The sequence below is a fragment of the Dendrobates tinctorius genome, unplaced genomic scaffold (assembly GCF_039654945.1).
Source record: "Dendrobates tinctorius isolate UK_male_01 unplaced genomic scaffold, ASM3965494v1 ptg000044l, whole genome shotgun sequence".
In the NCBI taxonomy this organism is placed as follows: Eukaryota; Metazoa; Chordata; class Amphibia; order Anura; family Dendrobatidae; genus Dendrobates; species Dendrobates tinctorius.
Window position 1 is genome coordinate 30,785,589 of NW_027361712.1, and position 20,208 is coordinate 30,805,796.

Genomic DNA, 20,208 nt, shown 5'->3' on the forward strand with positions numbered 1-20,208 from the left:
TTTACCATATATACTCGGGTATAAGCCGACCCGTGTAAAAGCCGACTCCCCTAAATTTGCCACAAAAAACTGGGAAAACTTATTGACTCACATATAAGCCTAGGGTGGAAAATGCAGCAGCTACTGGTAAATTTCAAAAATAAAAATAGATACCAATAAAAGTAAAATTAATTGAGACATCAGTTGGTTAAATGTTTTTGAATATCCATATTGAATCAGGAGCCCCATATAATGCTCCATACAGTTCATGATGGCCCTATAAGATGCTCCATACAAAATACACCCCATATAATGCTTCACAAAGGTTAATAATGGCCCCATAAGATGCTCCATAGAATAATATGCCCCATATGCTGCCCCATAAAATGCTCCATAAAAAAGGCCCCATAAGCTGCTCCACAGATTATGTCCCATATGCTGCCCCATAAGATGCTCCTTAGGTTATGCCCCATAAGATGCTCCATAGGTTATGCCCCATAGAATGCTCCATAGATTATGCCCCATATGGTGCCCCATAAGATGCTCCATAGGTTATGCCCCATAAGATGCTCCATAGGTTATGCCCCCATAAGATGCTCCATAGGTTATGCCCCATAAGATACTCCATAGTTTATGCCCCCATATGCTGCTCCATAGATTATGCCCTCATAAGATGCTCCATAGATAATGCCCCCATATGCTTTTTCCATAGATTATGCCCCATAAAATGCTCCATAGATTATGCCCCCATATGCTGCTCCATAATTATACTCCATAAGATGCTCCATATATTATGCCCCCATATGCTGCCCCCATAAGATGCTTCATAGATTATTCCCCCATATGCTGCCCCATAAGATGCTCCATAGATTATGCCCAAAATTGCCGCTGCAAATAAAAAAAAGACGTACTCACCTCTCGTCACTGGGGGCCCAGTGCCGGTGTCCTGAGCAGGCGGGGACAGGTGCCGGTGTCACCACTGACTCAGTACCCAGGCACTGGTGATATTTACTGATCCCTGCTCCATGGCTGCGTGTCGCTCTGTCTTTTCTGGGTCTTCTGTCAGTGACGTTCAGGCAGAGGTCGTGGCACGCACTAACTACGTCACCGCACCCTCTGACCTGAACATCACAGACAGAGGACATGGAGGAGAGGACAGAGCAGCGCACAGCGATGGACCGGAGACAGGTGAATATAGCATATACTTACCCCCTCCTGGCACAGTCCCTGCAGCCCCCCTGCTTCTCCTGGTCTCAGGCTCCTTCCTTCAGTGGTCACGTGGTACGGCTCCATTATTAACCCGGCTTAATGTCACCTTTCAATAGAAAGGTGATATTAACCCCTTATTAACCCATGAGCCACCGCTAAAGGCAATGGGAATAGAGAGGCTAAGTGTCAGAAAAGGCGCATCTTATAGATGCACCTTTTCTGGGGTGGCTGGGGGCAGATGTTTGTAGCCAGGGGGGCCCAAAAGCAATGATCCCTCTCTAGGCTATTAATAGCTGCCCTCAGTCACTGGCTTTCCCTCTCTGGCAGAGAAAATACCGCGGGAGCCCACGCAATTTTTTTAAATGAATTTACCCATTAATTTCACACCTACATGTCCCAAATTTTACACACATACACTAATCTAAATATTAGTCAAAGACATATATAAATCTAAATGAAATGGTTTACTGTATGTAAACCATGTGTCATTTCATGTCAGGTTCTGTAATGATTAAACAGAAGCCGGCAATTGATTTAGCTGCTATTATGCTATGTAGAACTCTATGAACTATATATATATATATATATATATATATACTAGCTGAAGAGCCTGGCGCTGCCCGGGCATAGTAACTAACTGTGGTTAGTTATAGCAAATTATAATTATACTCCATCCCATAGGCCCGTGCCCATATACTCATCATGCATATCCTCCATCCCATAGTTGAGTGGCCATCTACCCATCACACATCCTCCATCCCATAGTCCCATGCCCATATACCCATCACATATCCTCCATCCCATAGTCCCATGCCCATATACTCATCATACATAATCGCCATCCCATAGTTGAGTGCCCATATACCCATCACACATCCTTCATCTCATAGTCCAATGCCCATATACCCATCATACATATCCTCCATCCTATAGTCCCGTGCCCATATACCCATCATACATATCCACCATCCCATTGTCCAGTGCCCATATACCCATCACACATCCTCCATCCCATAGTCAACCATTATGACATCATAATGAGGGGCGGGGCTTGATACACACACACTTTTTCCCATTATGTAGATAGGGGCTAAATTGTTTGGTGAATTCGAGTGCGCGGGGTTAAAATTTCGCCTCACAACATAGCCTAGGACACTCTCGGGGTCCAGACGTGTGACTGTGCCAAATTTTGTGGCTGTAGCTGCGACGGTGCGGATGCCAATCCCAGACATACACACACACACACACACACACACACACACACACACATACATACACTTGAGCTTTATATATTAGATATATATATATCTATAATAATAAATGCCCTAAGCAGCTTCCGGTTGTAACAACTTCCGTCCAGTTGTAACCGGTGACGTCACCGCACACCTCTTTCCATGTTAACCCTCAACACACCACTCCCCCTCAACACACACACTCCTCTCACCTTTCACCATCTCCACTCACGTCCACTCACTCTTTCACTCCACATACGACCCTTTCTCTCACTCCGTCTCTCATACTCACGCCGTCATCGCCGCTGATCCACGATCCCCGACATCTTCTTCCGCCGGCGCCATCCTGGATCCAGACGTCCTCCACGCCGGCGACATGTTCTTGCGGCGACGCCATTTTGGATCGGCGAAATCCCGCGATAGTCAAGATGGCGTCGCCGCAAGAACATGTTGCCGGCGTGGAGGACGTCGGGATCCAAAATGGCGTCTGCGAAATCTCGCAAGATTTCGCCGACGCCATTTTGGATCCCGACGGCATCCATGCCGGCGACATGTTCCTGCGGCGACGCTATTTTGGATCTGCGAAATCCCGCGTGATACTCAAGATGGCGTCGCCACAAGAACATGTCGCCGGCGAGGACGACGTCGGGATCCAAAATGGCGTCGCTGAAAACTCGCGAGATTTCGCCGACGCCATTTTGGATCCCGACGTCGTCCACGCTGGCGACATGTTCTTCCGGCGACGCCATCTTGAGTATCGCGGGATTTCACGATTCTCAAGATGGCGTCGCCGCAAGAACATGTCGCCAGCATGGACAACGTCTGGATTCAGGATGGCGCCGGCGGAAGAAGATGTCGGGAATCGTGGAGAAGCGGCGATGACGGCATGAGTATGAGAGACGGAGTGAGAGAAGGGGTTGTATGTGGAGTGAAAGAGTGAGTGGAGATGGTGAAAGGTGAGAGGAGTGTGTGTTGAGGAGTGTGTGTGTTGAGGGTTAACATGGCAAGAGGTGTGATGCTATCGCATCCTCCCGATGCGATAGCATCGGGCCATAATCTAATATACACTCACTGGCCACTTTATTAGGTACACCTGTCCAACTGTGTGTTAAGACTTAATTTCTAATCAGCCAATCACATGGCGGCAACTCAGTGCATTTAGGCATGTAGACATGGTCAAGACAATCTCCTGCAGTTCAAACCGAGCATCAGTATGGGGAAGAAAGGTGATTTGAGTGCCTTTGAACGTGGCATGATTGTTGGTGCCAGAAGGGCTGGTCTGAGTATTTCAGAAACTGCTGATCTACTGGGATTTTCACGCACAACCATCTCTAGGGTTTACAGAGAATGGTCCGAAAAAGAAAAAAAATCCAGTGAGCGGCAGTTCTGTGGCCGGAAATGCCTTGTTGATGCCAGAGGTCAGAGGAGAATGGGCATACTGGTTCGAGCTGATAGAAAGGCAACAGTGACTCAAATTGCCACCCGTTACAACCAAGGTAGGCAGAAGAGCATCTCTGAACGCACAGTGCGTCGAACTTTGAGGCAGATGGGCTACAGCAGCAGAAGACCACACTGGGTACCACTCCTCTCAGCTAAGAACAGGCATCTGATGGCTACTTTCAGCAGGATAATGCGCCATGTAATAAAGCTCGAATCATCTCAGATTGGTTTCTTGAACATGACAATGAGTTCACTGTACTCAAATGGCCTCCTCAGTCACCAGATCTCAATCCAATAGAGCATCTTTGGGATGTGGTGGAACGGGAGATTCGCATCAGGGATGTGCAGCCGACAAATCTGCGCCAACTGTGTGATGCCATCATGTCAATATGGTCCAAAATCTCTGAGGAATGCTTCCAGCACCTTGTTGAATCTCTGCCACGAAGAATTGAGGCAGTTCTGAAGGCAAAAGGGGGTCCAACCCGTTACTAGCATGGTGTACCTAATAAAGTGGCCAGTGAGTGTATATATATGTGTGTGTGTGTCTCAATGACATGTATAAACCAACAACTGGCAGGACTCATTCAAATATTGAAAATTAGAAACAGTTTATGTACTACTGTCAACTGGTGGTGTGGAAAACTGGGGGCTAATCCAGGGTTTGTTCATTTTTATCAGAGTGAGCATGTCAGTTCTTATCTTAGCGTTGGTCTAGCAGAGTGAAGAACCAGTACTATATTTGGCCAAGATAAATATAAAGCGAGGGTCATAGGAAAGGCATCGGTACATAAAGTTGGTCATATAAGCCAAGGACCCTACAGCCAACATTTCAATGTCTCCATCATGATTACGACTTCCCATTTTCTCCTTTTTGTCCTCATTCCCCCCCTCAGTCCATTCAAAAAGCAGAGATGGGACGAAGGTTGGGAGGGTATTAGCCTCTGTTGCGCTAGCCAACAGCTCATGTTCCTCTTCCTCCTTAGTCTCCAACTCCTCATTGTTACCCGCATGCATAGCTTCATGTTTGACTATGAGCAGCGACTGTTTAAGTAGGTGCAGAAGCAGGATTGTAGCACTGACTACGGCGTCATCACCACTCACCATCTTTGTGGAATCCTCAAAGTCTTAGAGAACTGCACAAATGTCAGACATCCATGCCCACTCTTCAGTTGTTAAGTTGTTATGATCGGAGGCTGACAAGAATACTGGCGAGCGTGTTGGAGCTGGTACTCAACAACTGTCCTCTGCAATTCGCAAAGCCTTGCCAGCATGTGCAGTGTAAAGTTCTAGCATGTAGGCAGGTCACACACAAGTTGATGAGCTGACATTTGTATGCGCTGCTGCTGCACTGTCAGAATGGCGGAAGCTCCAGCCGTGGTGTTAATGTGGCGTACCTTGATCAGAAGCTCTGGTAAATCTGGGTACGTATTCATAAACCACTAAACTACCAAGGTGAGCGCGTGTGTCAAGCATGATAAGTTTGAGCTTGCCAAGCTTCACAGTCGCCACCACGTTATGCCCATTATCTGACATGAACATGCCTGCAGAAGCCACATATCTGTCTGGTCTGTTATTCCTTTAACAGACCAGTGACAGACCGGTGAGCATAATCTAACTCATTTTTCTTCTCTTTCAGGTTACATTGGGGGCTTATCTACAGCATTACAGAATGCTGTAGATAAGCCCCTGATGTCGGTCCCGGCAGCTCATAGTCGAAAAATGGGGTGACAGATTCCCCTTAAGTAACTCTGCCATGGTGTGTGGTTTAAAATACAAGGAAAGAGAAGTAGGGCTGATTAGGGTGCTCAGACCAAGACAGGCACCGTCGAAAAGCTTTATGAGGACATAATGACCAAGTAAAGAAGTTTCTTTTCATCCAAAACAAGTGTCTGTCTTGGTCTGAGCGCCCTAATCAGCTGTACTTCTCTTTCCTTGTATTTTACACCCTTCTGGGTGAGCGGCTTGGTGCAGCACGGACCCAGCAGGCTTCCAACCATCCTGCAAGACTTGAAAGACGGAGGACCTGTGGTGACATCAGCATCACGTAACGCCCCTTGTGACCGGCTAACCTTGGAACCTGGAAGCCAGGATGATGAATGGTGCACGATAAGCACTGCAGGCTCTGCAAACGTGGTTATGCCGGCAGCATAACCATGGCAGGTTAGTGTACTTTGTTCCTAACCTACTCTATTTGACCACCGGTTATCACACCAGGAGCGCCCCCTTCTCTCTCCTATTTTGTTCCTACTATGGTGTGTGGTTTGTCTCCTAGACAAATGATTTTCATCAGAGTCTGTTGCCGCTTAGCTGGGGCAGTGCTGCAAAGCTTCCAGCTGATGAGGATGACGTGCTCTGAGATAACCCATCAGATATGGAGGATGAGTGGGAGCAGGGGTTCAGGAACTGACATATGAGGTGATGGAAACCATGATAGAAGTAGGGCCAGCAATCCTCAGTGTCGGGAGCACATTTGCCATACCAGGGTAGGACCGGGAACCCAGCCTCCACAATGTTCACTCCGTGCCTCTCAAGGAAATATAGTGTCCTTGGCCATAAGCACTTGTCCACGTATTGGTTGTTAAGTGGACAATCCCAGTAACCGTTAGTAAGGGTATGAGTGATGCTCCTGTACACAAGCTGGTACAAGGCGGAGATGCCACTGAAGCGATGGCTGGGGGACCACCACAATGCAGGGAGACTACGGTATACAAGATGAGGTGCAAACAACAAAGGGTTAATTTATTTAAAGGCAAGGAATGCAGTGATAGGAAGGTGTAAACAGGGGTATGGAATGATTTAAAACAATTTACAAAAGTGATATTCTTTAGCTGGGCCAGCAAATGTCACGGTGCACCAACTATTACAGATCAGTGTATTTTTCAAAAGGCAAAACAATGCAATAAATGCAGCTACTCTTACTATAGCCTAACTGGCCGCTGCTACACCGGCCGCACGGCTACCATGCCCTGTCTATTGCAGCCTATCCTAAGCCATAAACATGTGCGCACATGGGGTTAACACTCACAGTAAAGTTGGTGTTTCAGTTCCTTCCCGGGGGCCCCCTGCAGTTCTCTACAAGATGATGCGATGCCCTCCCTGGAAGCTCTGTGCAATGTGGTCTTGTCCTTGTGTGAAGATCCCGAGCCTGTTCCTAGAAACTTTGAATTCCTTCCTCTGGATTCCTTCCTTGTCTATCTTCGTGGCTCCTCACAGCAACACAGGAAAACCAACTTCGCTATCCCCAGAAGGGTCTGCACAATCCCACAAGTTCAGTCAGTTACAATCTGCACGTTTTCTCCTCACATCTCCCAGCACGTCAGTCTCCTATAGACTCCCAGCTCAGAACACTCACAGGAAAAACAGCCCCTCCCCTCTCATATAGCTGGCAGAACAAACCAAAACAGTCTTATTACAGGGGAGATCCAAATGTCACATTGCTCTAGCCAAGGGGGTTCTGTCTCTTAAAGTGGCAGTTTGTCTCTACTGTCCATAGCAATGCCACACCCTAACACCACACGGGGAGAAAATGTGGCAGCTGGGGACCAATTACCAAGGGACAACAACCACCATGAGTCGGCAGTAGAGTTGAGCGAAACGGATCGGTCAAATTCAAAAATAGCCGACTTTCGCTAAAGTCAGGTTTCGACGATCGAAACCCGACCATAGCATGAGGTCGCTGAGCCGAGCGCCAAAGTCGTGTTTCAAAAAATGCTTCCAGCGCCTTTTCTCAGCCAATGATGGAGGACGCATACTGTGGGCAACGCGATGACATGCGCAGTGGCCACCACCATCTTAGAGAAGGGCATTGAAGTGATTGACTGGCTTTGTGTGGCATCACAGTGGGTATAAAAGGCTGTGACCGCCGATCTTAGAATAGGGATAGGTGCTGCTGCTGCTGATTCTGAATAGGGAGAGCGTTAGGCAGGGAAGCAGAAAAAAAAATTTGCTTCTGCTGATAGCGCTTTTCACTGTACAGTTAGTGTGCAGTGAAAGGGGAGGATATTTGTTGTGTGCAGCAGCACTGGTGGTAACTAGGCTGCCTTTTAAGGCTACCTGATAGCTGCAATGGTGTGTGCACACTGCTGTTCAAACTGCTTTTTTCAAAGCACTCCAACTTTTATTATTTTGTTCTGGTGAGTTACTGAGCGTTCATTTTTTCACACACCGTATAGCGGTGTACGCTCCTCATTCACTACCGTGTACTGGCTGCTATCACGGAAAAATAGAAGCTATCTGGGTGTGACTCTGGAAAAACAAGCCGAGGAGTTTATCCATTTTTCCTGACCTACACCTTCTAGAACTGTCTGCTTTTCAAACAGTGAAGCTATCTGTGGGTGACTCTGGAAAAAAAAGCCGAGGAGTTTTTCCATTTTTCAAGACCTACACCTTATAGAGCTGTCCGCTTTTCAAACAGTTTGGTATATCTGCTGTTTGATTACGGTCAAAACTAGACAGAGACAGCATGTGTCAGTCCGTATAAAAATAGACTGAGATTGACAATTTTCCATACCCATACCGTATAGTGGTGTACGCTCCTCACACACTACCGTGTACCGGCTCGTATCACGGACAAATAGATGCTATCTGGGTGTGACTCTGGAAAAACAAGCCAAGGAGATTTTTTATTTTTCCAGACCTACACCTTACACAGCTGTCCGCTTTTCAAACAGTTAGGTATATCTGCTGTTTGATTACGGTCAACACTAGACAGAGACAGTGTGTGTCAGTCCGTATACAAATAGATGGAGATTGACAATTTTCCATACACACACCGTATAGCGGTGTATGCTCCTCACACACTACCGTGTACCGGCTGGTATCACGGACAAATAGAAGCTATCTGGGTGTGACTCTGGAAAAAAAGCCGTGGAGATTTTCCATTTTTCCAGACCTACACCTTACACAGCTGTCCACTTTTCAAACAGTTAGGTATATCTGCTGTTTGATCACGGTCAAAACTAGACAGAGACAGCGTGTGTCAGTCCATCTAAAAATAGACTGAGATTGACAATTTTCCATACACACACCGTATAGCGGTGTACACTCCTCACACACTACCGTGTACTGGCTGGTATCACAGAAATAGAAGCTATCTGGGTGTGACTCTGAAAAAAAAGCCAAGGAGATTTTCCATCTTTCCAGACCTACACCTTACACAGCTGTCCGCTTTTCAAACAGTTTGCTATATCTGCTGTTTGATCACGGTCAAAACTAGACAGAGACAGCATGTGTCAGTCCGTATACAAATAGACGGAGATTGACAATTTTCCATACACACACCGTATAGCGGTGTATGCTCCTCACACACTACCGTGTACCGGCTCGTATCACGGACAAATAGATGCTATCTGGGTGTGACTCTGGAAAAACAAGCCGAGGAGATTTTCCATTTTTCCAGACCTACACCTTACACAGCTGTCCACTTTTCAAACAGTTAGGTATATCTGCTGTTTGATAACGGTCAAAACTAGACAGAGACAGCGTGTGTCAGTCCGTATACAAATAGACGGAGATTGACAATTTTCCATACACACACCGTATAGAGCTGTACGATTCTCAAACAGTATTGTATGTCTGCCATTCGCATTACAGTCACATCTATACAGAGTCAGCGTGTGTGTGTGACACTCCGTAAATACATATACGGAGATTGTTAGTTACATAAAAAATGTATACAGCTGTACACTTCTGATACAGTTCCGTATATCTGCTTGTTGGATCACGATCAAATACTGTGAGAGCGTCTGTGAGTAACAACTTATATACGTAGATTTAATTTTTTTAATACACATTACACAGGTGGACGCTCCTCATACAGTACCATCTCTCTGCAGGTATTTTTGGTACATTTTCCCAAACATGAGGAAGTATGGTGGAAGCGGCCGTGTACGTGGGCAGAGAGGCGCAGCTGGTACTGATGATGGTGGTGCATCGGCTGGTTCTGGCAAAAGCTCAATAGCAGCTAAGGCAGGAGGTGTTGAGACTGTCATCGTCTGACCAATGAAGGCCTGTAAGGTTCCCTTTTCTTGGAGTAGGAAAACCGCTTTTAAAGCCGGAGCATCAGGAACAGGTTTTGGCGTACATTGCCAAAACAGCCACCACCTCTATTGCCTCCTCTTCTGAACGTTCGAAAACTGCAAGAATGGAGTCGTCAGTGCAGGGTTCTGGTCAGGAAAAACACCTTTCCTTGTGTCCTTCACCTCCACCAAAAATTAAGGATGCAGCAGCCAACACTTCAGATTACTCTATGGAGCTCTTTTCACATAGCATGCCTGGGTTATCCAGTCAAATCCTGAATTCCCCAGTCCAAGATGAATATGACATGGAGTACACTGATGCACAGCCACTGCTAGATGATTCTGCTGGTACATTGACCCAGAGCACTACATTGCCCTCGCAGTCTATTGAGCCAGAATATGACCCTGATGAAACTCAGGTGCCCCTTCCCGCATACTATACCACCTTACACGGTGACACAGAGGAAGGTAAAGAAGAAGGTGCAGATGACTTTGAAGAGGAGGTGATGGATGACCCAGTTCTTGACTCGGATTGGCATCCATTGGGGGAGGAGGGTGGTGCTGGCAATAGTTCAGATAAGGAGAAGGATCCGCAGCGGGCATTGACATCGCAGCAGCGGTTATCTGGCAGGCCCATAGCTGTCCAAAAACGTGGACCAAAAAATAAAAGCGTTGCAGGACAGCTTGGCCACACGGTCAACTTAGCACAGCGTGCAAGGCCAGAAAATGTATACCATAGTAGGAAGAGTGCAGTGTGGCATTTCTTTGTCCAAAATCCTACTGATGAGGCAAAGGTTACCTGTAAGAAGTGCGGAAGGACCTTTAACCGAGGTAAACAACTCAGAAATTTGAATACCAGTTGCATGCTTAGACATTTAATCAACATGCACTTGCAAGCGTGGACAGACTACATAACCTCAGGTAGCACATGTGCACCTGCTCCGACTGAAGGTAGCCAGCAACGCTCCATCGCTTCCCCCACTGTAAGACCACTCCCACCGTTAAGCACACCACCAGCACTAAATGTGGAGGTGTTGTCGCAAGGCCAAAGCACTCAGAGAATCACAATGGTTTTGCAACACAACACTGAATCTAGGCCATCACCACCAATACCATCACCAACCCCCTCTCACTCCGTCCGGTCCACCGCTACTTCCCTCATATGCAGCATTCCAGTCCAGATCACCCTACCAGACACTCTGAGTAGGACAAGAAAGTACTCATCCTCTCATCCGCGTACACTGTGTTTGAATGCCTACATTGCCAAACTAATCTCATTAGAGATGATGCCCTACCGTTTGGTTGAAAGCGAAGCTTTCCGCGAGCTCATGGCCTACGCTGTCCCATGCTATGACATACCCCGTCGGCACTTCTTTTCTTGCAAAGCCATCCCTGCCCTCCACCGGCATGTGAAATACCGCATTGTCCATGCACTAAAACAGTCAGTGAGTGGAAAGATGCACCTCACAACAGATGCATGGACCAGTAGACATGGCCATGGCCGTTACGTGTCCATCACTGCGCACTGGGTTAATGTGGTGGATGTAGGCTCCACAGGGGACAGCGGCGGTGGAACAGTGCTGCCTAGCCCACGGTATAGGAAATAGTTGGCTGTAGGCTTTCGACCCTCCTCCATCAGTGAAAGCTCATCCACAGAGCGCAGTCGCACGAGCACTCCATCCGCAGCTGGCAGTGTTGCATACGAGGTGTCCCACTATCGAACAGCTAGTAGTAAGCGTCAGCAGGCTGTGTTAAAGATGATGTCTTTGAGCGACACACCGCGGAGGTACTGGCCGACTACTTGCAGCGACAAACTGAGTCATGGCTGGGCAGTCTACATCTTAAGGCAGGCAAGGTAGACAGTAATAATGGCCATAATTTTGTGGCAGCCATAGCCCATGCAAAACTCACACACATACCTTGCCTGGATCACACTTTGAACCTGGTGGTGCAGTGCTTCCTTAATAATTATCTGGAGTTAACATCCCTGCTACATAAGGTGCGAAGACTGTGCTCAAACATCCGTCGCTCAAACGTCCACTCCACTCATATACAGAAGTTGCAGCGATTGCTCCACCTTCCCAAGCACCGCCTAATCATGGACGTTGCAACAAGGTGGAACTCCACCCTGCACATGATTGAGAGGCTGTGCGAACAGAGGCAGGCTGTAATGCATTTGTGGGAGGATACATGGGCAGGCAGTGTGAGGGAAGACATGGAGTCTGACTACGGAAGTATATACGGAAATTTACAATTACTCCTAGACTGGATACACCTGGTATGTGCTGATACAGTACCTTTGGTCAAAATTTTGTATTACAGTATCATTAGTGTTGAGTGATACCATCCGATATTGTGAAATATCGGATCGGATTGGATTGGACCGATACCAAAAAAGTATCGGGTATCGCCGATTCCGATACCGGAAACCAATGCAAGTCAATGGGACAGAAATATCGGAATAAAAAAAAACCTTTCTTTCCTTGTAGGTTAATTCTACATGAAGAAAAACAACTAAGAATAATGTAGAATGTATTGGGGGAGGTGGAGGAGACATTAAAGGCATAGAGGTTTAGCCAAATCAAATGGAATAGCAGGAATATTTTTTTTTTTTAAAGACGTTCGGAGTTACAAAGATATTGACTATGTTAACCTTTTTATATTTTGTCAGATATGTATGTTTCACTGATTCCATACTCTTCACCTTCTTTTTTACTTCTCCCACACTTTCTCCCTCATGATCCTCAGCAGCATCTTTTTTATCAACTTCTTCACCTTATTCATCTTCTTCTTCTTCACCTTCTTCCTATTATTCTTTTTTTTACATTCTTCATATTCTTCTTATTCAACTATTATTCTTCTTCATATTCTAGTTCTTCATCTTCTTCCTATTCTTCTTCTTCATCATATTCTTATTTGTGACAAGCATTCCTGTAGTTGTTATCTATAAAAGTTTGAAGATTACACCTTTTTTTCCTGGGGCACCATGAGGAGGAACGGACTCATCCCCATACGCTGCTTAGTCTTCTTCTGCTTATAATTTAGATAATATCTTTTGCTCTGATTTTTAGTCTTATGCTTAATGTTCTTCTGCTTTTGGTTCTTCTGCTTCTTGGTCTTCTGTCTCTTGTTGTTCTGTATCTTGGTGGTTTTCTTCATGTTCTTTGTCCTCTTGGTCATCTTATTCAGGGTCATCTTTTTGGTCTTCTTCGGGGTGGTCTTCTGGGTCGTCTTCAGGGTCATCGTTTTCGTGGTCGTCGTCTTCTTCGGGATGGTCTTCAGAGTCGTCGTCTTCAGGGTCGTCGTCAGGGAGATCCAAAGTGATAACCAAAAACCATTTCCAAAAGCTTGAACTTGGAAAAGTAGCAGAAGGTACAAGAAGGCTGAGGAACTGCCGAGAACCAGCTGACGGTACTGAAACCCGGATGGGTAGCAGAAGGAACAAGAGCCAATGGCACAACCGTGGACCAGCTGACGGTGCTGGAACACGGTTACTAAGCAGGAGGTACCTGTGCTAGAAAGCACTACTAAGGACCAGCAGACGTTGCTGGAACTTGGATACCGAGAAGGAGGCACCTCAGCCAAAGGCACTGCCGAGAACCAACTGACAGTACTGGAACACAGATGGGTAGCAGAAGCTGCAAGAGCTAATGGAACTAGCGAGGACCAGCTGACGGTGCTGGAACCCGGAGGGGCAGCAGAAGGAACAAGAGCCAATGGCACAACCGTGGACCAGCTGATGGTGCTGGAACACGGTTACTAAGCAGGAGGTACCTGTGCTAGAAAGCACTACCAAGGACCAGCAGACGTTGCTGGAACTCGGATACCGAGAAGGAGGCACCTCAGCTAAAGGCACTTCCGAGAACCAGCTGATGGTACTGGAACCCGGATGGGTAGCAGAAGGTACCCATGAAAAACAAAGTTGCAAGGCCGCGAGCCGGCCGCAGTTACCGAAACCCACAGTCCTTACAGGGGGTGCTTGTCCTATTGGCACTACGGAACCAGCCTTTATTACCAGAACCCGCAGCCCACATAGGAAGCACCTAAACAGCAGGCACCATAGAATCGGCTAACCCGATGGCAACATGACAGGACAATGTATTGGTGGCAAAGTGACGTTGACACTACCCGAAAACAGCAGGCGTGCTGGACCCAGGCTGGGCAGGAGGGAGTACCTGTGCCAAAGACACTGCCGAGAACCAGCTGATGGTGCTGGAACCCGGAGGGGCAGCAGAAGGAATAAGAGCCAATGGCACAACCATGGACCAGCTGACTGTGCTGGAACACGGTTACTAAGCAGGAGGTACCTGTGCTAGAAAGCACTACCAAGGACCAGCAGACGTTGCTGGAACTCGGATACCGAGAAGGAGGCACCTCAGCTAAAGGCACTTCCGAGAACCAGCTGACGGTACTGGAACTCGGATGGGTAGCAGAAGGTACCCATGAAAAACAAAGTTGCAAGGCCGCGAGCCGGCCGCAGTTACCGAAACCCACAGTCCTTACAGGGGGTGCTTGTCCTATTGGCACTACGGAACCAGCCTTTCTTACCAGAACCCGCAGCCCACATAGGAAGCACCTAAACTGCAGGCACCATAGACTCGGCTAACCCGACCGCAACACGACAGGACAACGTATTGTTGGCAAAGTGACGTTGACACTACCCAGAAACAGCAGGCGTGCTGGAACAAGGCTGGGCAGGAGGGAGTACCCATGCCAAAGACACTTCTGAGCAGCAACTGGCGATGTTGGAGCCCAGGGTCAATCAGGGTGTAGGCTGAGGCCTAATTTCATCAAGTTTTATATCTGTTGTAGACTACTACTGATTTTAAATGTGCTCCACATTCACACTACTAGTAGTGAGAATGTGGACAGAGCAGGAGACATTGCCGGACACACATCAGGGGATCAGCTGATGTTACTGAAACCCAGTAATACAGGAACAAGTGTTGATTGTGCCAGACGGCACTTCTGAGCAGAAATTGGCGGTGTTGGAGGCCAGGGTAAATACTAGAGACAGAGTGGAGCCTGAGGCCTAATTGGAGCACGTTTGAAATCAGTAGTAGTGTGAATGTGGAGGCAGCAGTAGACATTGCCGTACACACAGCAGGGGAGCAGCTGGCATTACTGAAGCCCACTAACACTGGAGCATGTGTTTTTCTCTGTGCAGACGGCACTTCCGAGCAACAACTGGCGATGTTGGAGCCCAGGGTCAATCATGGAGCAGGCTGAGGCCTAATTGCAGCAAGTTTTATATGTGATGCAGTTTGAATGTGGAGGCAGCAGGAGATATTGCCGTACACACAGCAGGGGAGCAGCTGGCATTACTGAAGTCCACTAACACTGGAGCATGTGTTTTTCTCTGTGCAGACAGCACTTCCGAGCAACAACTGGTGATGTTGGAGCCCAGGGTCAATCATGGAGCAGGCTGAGGCCTAATTGCAGCAAGTTTTATATGTGATGTAGTTTGAATGTGGAGGCAGCAGGAGATATTGCCGTACACACAGCAGGGGAGCAGCTGGCATTACTGAACCCCACTAACACTGGAGCATGTGTTTTTCTCTGTGCAGACGGCACTTCCGAGCAACAACTGGCGGTGTTGGAGCCCAGGATCAATCATGGTGTAGGCTGAGGCCTACTTGGAGCAAGTTTAAAATCTGATGCAGTGTGATTTTGGAGGGAGCATATATTGAAGATATTGAGATATTGCCGAACACACAGCAGGGGAGCAGCTGACGTTACTGAACCCCACTGACACTGGAGAGTGTGTTTTTTTCTGTGCAGATGGCACTTCTGAGCAAAAATTGGCGGTGTTGCAGCCCAGGAACAATCATGGTGTAGGCTGAGGCCTACTTGGAGCAAGTTTAAAATCTGATGTAGTGTGATTTTGGAGGGAGCAGGAGATATTGCCGGACACACAGCAGGGGAGCAGCTGACATTACTGAACCCCACTAACACAGGAGCTAGTGTTTTTTCTGTGCAGATGGCACTTCTGAGCAACAACTGGCGGTGTTGGAGCCCAGGATCAATCATGGTGTAGGCTGAGGCCTACTTGGAGCAAGTTTAAAATCTGATGTAGTGTGATTTTGGAGGGAGCAGGAGATATTGCCAGACACACAGCAAGGGAGCAGCTGACGTTACTGAACCCCACTGACACAGGAGCATGTGTTTTTTTTCTGTGCAGATGGCACTTCTGAGCAACAACTGGCGGTGTTGGAGCCCAGGGATTACAGTTCAGTTGGTAGAAACATGAACACAACAGGAGACCTGGATACTGTTGCCAACCAATTATTTATTCTGGAAGAGGACTGGCAAATTCAGGCGAGCTCCAGGCCTTTTTCATTTTCAGAAAAGTAAGCCGGTCAACGTTATCGGAGGATAGTCGCGTGCGACGGTCTGTTAGTACACCACCTGCGGCACTAAAGACGCGTTCCGATAATACACTGGCAGCAGGGCAAGCTAGCACCTCCAATGCATACTGGCTAAGCTCTGGCCATGTATCCAGCTTAGAGACCCAAAACTTGAAGGGGGAAGAGCTGTCTGGGAGTACACTGACAGGGCAAGACATGTAGTCTGTCACCATCTGACGGAAACGTTGCCTCCTGTTGACTGGAGCCGTCTGTGATGGTGTAAACATTTGTGGCGGGCACACAAAACTTTGCCACATTTGGGCCATACTGGTCTTGCCTTGTGCTGAGGCGCTGCCTCTGCTCCCTCTTTGTGCAGAGCTTCCTCCACTGCCTTGACGCACAGAGCTGCTTTGCAAAGCACTAGCAGCACTGCTCTCGGGTGGAATGGAGAACATGATGGAATGCACCAGTGTGTCTTGGTACTCCCGCATTTTACGCTCTCGGTTCAACGGTGTTATGAGGCTTTGTAAGTTGTCCCGGTAGCGAGGATCTAGGAGGGTGTACACCCAATAGTCAGCCGTGTTGAGAATGTGGGCGATGCGGCGGTCGTTTTCCAGGCACTGCAGCATGAAATCAACCATATGCTGCAGACTCCCAACTGCCCAAGAAACACTGTTCCCTGCTTGAGGCGTCATCTCTGCCTGCTCTGCATCACCCCACCCTCGCTGTACATACTGACTACTAGAGCATTGTGTACCTCCCTCCTCTGGAGAGATGTCTTCCTCCTCCATTGACTCCTCCTCATACTCCTCACAAAGTGTCCCCTGCCTAGGCCTTTGTGAGGATCCACGTTGCGCAGACTGTCCAGAAGCAGATGACATTTGTGACTCCTCATCCTCCACCTCTTCCAAAACCTCCTCCCTTAGTGCTTGAAGTGTTTTTTGAAGCAGGCAGATAAGGGGGTCAGTCATGCCGACTAGTGCATCATCTGCACTCGCCATCCGTGTGGAATCATCGAAGGCACGCAAAACAAGGCAGAGGTCCTTCATAGAGGCCCACTCACTGGTGCTGAAGTGTGACCGGCGCACAATGCGACTTGTTTGCGCCTGATGCAGCTGGTACTCCATTACTGCTGCCTTCTGCTCACACAACCGCTCCAACATATGTAACGTTGAATTCCACCTGGTGGGTAGGTCACATACGATGCGATGTTCCGGGACGCGGAATCGGCGCTGCAGATCTGCAATGCGCGATCTTGCCATGCTGGAACGCTGCAAGTGAGCGCACTTTATGTGGACCTTGTGCAGCAGTGCATCAAGATCCGGATAGTCCCTCAGAAAGCTCTGCGCGACTAAGTTGAGCACATGTGCAGACATGGGATGTGTGTGAGGTTGCTTAGGCCCAGAGCTTCCACCAGCTTTCGGCCATTGTCACACACTACCAAGCCTGGCTGGAGATTCGCTGGCACAAACCACACGTCGCTCTCCTGCTTGATGGCATTCCAGAGCTCCTGCGCTGTGTGGCTTCGATTCCCCAAAGAAATTAATTTCAGTGCGGCCTGTTGACGTTTGGCCACGGCTGTGCACATATCGGTCGTAACAGGCTCCTGCAGCGCTTAATCAGAGGAACTGGAGTATGAGGAGGAGTCAATGTGTACAGACTGGATTCCTGCCATCCTTGGAGTTGGCAGAACACATACAGCGCCACTCTCAAGATCTGTACCCGGCTCCACAACATTGACCCAATGGGCAGTGAGGGAAAGGTATCATCCCTGTCCATGGTTACTGGTCCACGCATCAGTGGTCAGGTGGACCTTGCTACTAACGGCGATTAGTAGCACATGTTTGATTTTTCCCTCCACATGCTTTTGCAGGGCAGGGACGGCTTGCCTGCTGAAATAAAAGCAGCTGGGTACGGTGTATTGTGGGACTGCCAATGCCATGAATTTACGGATGGTGTCAGTCTCCACCAGCCTGAATGAGAGCATTTCAAGAGCCAGTAGTTTGGCAATGCCAGCATTCAGAGCCTGTGCTCGGGGATGGTTTGCCGAGTATGCCCGCCTTTTCTCCCATGCCTGTGCTACCGATGGCTGTAGAGTGGCCTGGGAGTGTGAGGATGACAGGGAACGTGGTGCTGTGGGTGGAATGTCACTGGGTCTCTGGACAACAGTGCCAGAGGTTCTTCCATGGCGATCCTGTGAGGAAGCCGAACCAGCTGTGTGTGAGCTGGAGGAAGAGGCTACAACACGAGCTGAAGAGGTGGTAGGTGGTGCTGTAGGTTGTCCTACGTCTTCAGTGTGTCTTTGTAACTCCACTACGTGCTTCGTCCGCACATGTTTCCACATATTTGTGGTATTGAGGTTGCTGGCACTTTTCCCTCTTTTGACTTTCTGATGACACAGCTTGCATTTGACAAAGCAAATGTCATCTGCAACTGTGTCCAAAAAGGACCACGCTCTGCAAGTCCTGGGAGCGCCCGTTTTGGCTTTTGGAAGAGGAATGCTCCTAACGGGTGCCGAAGTGGAGGCTACAGGCAACCAAGTCTGCCCCCTCCCTCTCCCTCCTGTTTTGGCCGTTTGGGGAATCTCTTCCTCAGAGCTGCTCCCACCACCTTCCTGTTCCTCATGCCATGATGGGTCAAGGACCTCATCATCTACACTCCCCTCTTCAAACACCTGCTTCTCCTGGGTAGTCTCGGCAGCACCGTACGCACCAGAATGTGGCACCTGAGTCTCATCATCTGATGCGTACTGAGGTGTGCTGACCATAGGCACTGGCCCACCCGCCTCTTCAGATTCAGAGGGACAAAGCAGTTGCGCATCACTGCATACTCCCTCTTCTTCACATTCTAGAATGCTGCTTGGCTGGCCCCCTCTTTCCAAGCAAACAGATTCAGAGAACCGAAGTAGAGAATGAGATGACTCCTGTACAGGGCTCTCTGACTGCCTGGGCAATTTGGCAGATGGTGAAGAGACAGATGGTTGCTCTTCAGTGCTCTGGCCCTGAGAGGATGTGGAAGTCATTGAGGTCGATGCGTTAGCTGCCATCCATCTGACAATGGCTTCAATTTGTTCGTCCTGCAGCAGTGGGGTACGGCGAGGTCCTACAAAGCTGCGCATAAAGGACTGTTGCCTGGTAAAACTGGGGGATGCTGAGTCACTGGTGCCCGCAGCAGGCACAGAATTCCCACGTCCTCTCCCTGCTGAATCCCCACGTCCTCTCCCTGCTGCAGCTCCACGGCCACGACCACGTGCCTTACTCCCTGCCTTCTTCATCTTGGTAGACTGATAAAGATAGGCAGAAAAGTACAAAGGGGGGGCTTAGTGTGCTTATTCCTGAACAGCTGCTAACAGGTATAAGAAACACTAATTTTATAAAGTGTGTGGACTACACTTTAATATGAGCTAATGTGGCCTACACAACTGTCAAGTGGAGTGTTTGGTGAACTTTATTTACGTGTTTTTTTTCAAAAAAACAAAAAGGATGTGACCAAAGATGTGAAAGCGATAGTATCACAAACTTTTTGGAGCTATTACAATGCAGGAAGGTAACCTTCAATGCAATAGATGAGGCTCCAAAAAATAGGCTAATACTAATCAGCTGCAGGGCACAAGCCAGAAAAAAGGCTCCTCTATCTACTCCTATATAGCGTTTGCAACCAACCAATGTAGATGGATACGGATGGAAGCACACTAATAGGAGAAAAAGAATAAGGAAAAATGAGCTGCAATAAAACAAAAAAAGGACTATGTATAAGGCAGTGACGCACCCTGAGCGGCCTACAACCAGAGGTGGCCGCAGGACACACTACAACGTGAGCTGCACTTGTGGTGCCCCTGAGGCTCAGTCGCCACAGAGGTACTGCACCTTCTCCTAAGGTGTAGTGCCCCACCATCCAGGTAAGGTGGGAACTCCTTTCCACGCTCCAACACTCGCAGCCCACACAGCAGGGTAGTTCTGCACAACCACATTGCGGCTCAGTGCT